This window comes from Olea europaea, chromosome 8 (assembly GCF_002742605.1).
Source record: "Olea europaea var. sylvestris chromosome 8, O_europaea_v1, whole genome shotgun sequence".
Lineage (NCBI taxonomy): Eukaryota > Viridiplantae > Streptophyta > Magnoliopsida > Lamiales > Oleaceae > Olea > Olea europaea.
Genome location: NC_036244.1, coordinates 7,751,784 through 7,753,667, shown reverse-complemented (window position 1 = coordinate 7,753,667; position 1,884 = coordinate 7,751,784).

Here is a 1,884-nt window from a genome sequence, read left to right as displayed (position 1 = left end):
AGTATACGTTTGGCTAATCTTAAAAGTAACATATTTGGTTCGAAACTTATTTCAAATTCTGATTAACAAAGTTTTATTTATTTTAAAATTATAAGATATGAAAACAATTGAAAACAGCACCTGAAAAACTTGATCTGACACAAAGTTGCTAAAAGGGTCCACTTAGTTTTCGACTTTTCGGGAATATCTTAGCGGATGAATTAGTCGTGGCCAAAGAGTCATCTTTGAAGGCACGAATTAGTCCAAGAGAGAGACCCAAGTCCTAGTAGCCCGATACACATGTCGTGTTATTTCACAATTGAATCAAATTAAAAAAGACCTATAATTAGGGATTTATCAATAGGTAATGTTGCGCTCAAAAAAGGTCTGGAGCCTTTGTTTGAGAAGGAGAAAGCTTGAGTTTGAGCTTGTGTTTGAGTTACTTATCATGAGTAGATATTTTAAGCTTAGTCAACCCTAAAGTAAAATACGTCACAAACGGTGAATTGTAACGCAGTATATGCGGCTTTCCCTTCATTAAAACCTGATTATATCTCATATTGCTCATGTGAAGACTTGACTTATGAATTTTCTAGCATTTTGAGAACCCTCCCCTTGCAATCCCCCTTTTTTTCTCTCTCAATTGTTTTCTATGTGAACTCCATTGTACTTCGCAATTTAAATTCAAATAAATTTTTTTCGTCTATGATGAACTATAGTTCGATATTTCTCATGTTCAATCTATTGGTGGTAGGATTTTATACTTGATGTCCGAAATAATAAATGTGACAACAATTTGAGTGTGCCTATAACCTAGGCTATTAATTATGTTTGAATTTTTTCGATCTTCACTGAATTTAAATCAACACGCCTTATGAAAGTAGTGAGATGAGATGCTGAAATTCTCGTGAACAAAATGCAGCAACTCTAACTTCATACATAATTGCGGTGTGAGGGTTAGATGTAATTGAAAATTATCATGTTTCAAAATCTAGTCCCACTTACTCGACTGAAAACCCGATGACTAGTTTGACATAGGGCTAAGTACTAGATTAGATGGTTCGAGTGAAACCGGTAATCAATTCTTCAAGTTTAGATGATTTTTCATCTGATTTATTTTGACCCGTTTGGTTTACATATAAAACGCGCGCACACTTTTTAGAAAATGCTGAATTGGTGTCTAGAACTAGGCCCATTTCCCACAATGCTAATGCTTGTTTAGTTATATTTGAAATTAAATTGAAGTTCATCAACTCAATCGTGATAAATTCAAATTCTAGTAAAAGTTGACTAACAACAAATGAAATTTATCTAATTTAAGAACTATTTTATAGGTAAGTATCTATAGCATATTAGATCATGAGGCAACCTAGAAGGATAGGTAAAAGTGAATGACACGATTCACTTTATACTTCTATTTTTTTTTTTTTTTAATCACTTAAAAATGTATCATTTATCTTCTCCATGATCCATAAAAATTAAAAACCAATAATAAAGATTAAGGTTATCGACAAGATGGTAACAAAATAGATTATAGTCCATTTTTTGTGCTATTTAAGAAATTTTGCCTTTTAACATTGTACCAATGTATCTAAGTGACCCATCAATAGTTTGGACCCGAAAAATGGAATTATGTTAGAATTCTATATTGTAAATATATAACTTGCTCACGAAAACTCTATACTAATTAGATGGAAACTTTTGAGATTAATTATTTCAAATGCATTCAAGTTTCGGCAAGCACAAAAGTAGCTTTCGGACACAATTATTTTTGGAATTGATTTGTAAATTTTCTTTTAAAAATCAGAACGAGGTTTATTTACAAAACAATTCATTTAGACCACTGATTTAGTTATGACATTCATTTCAAACGAAAATCATTAAAATCTTTTTGTGAATAAGTAG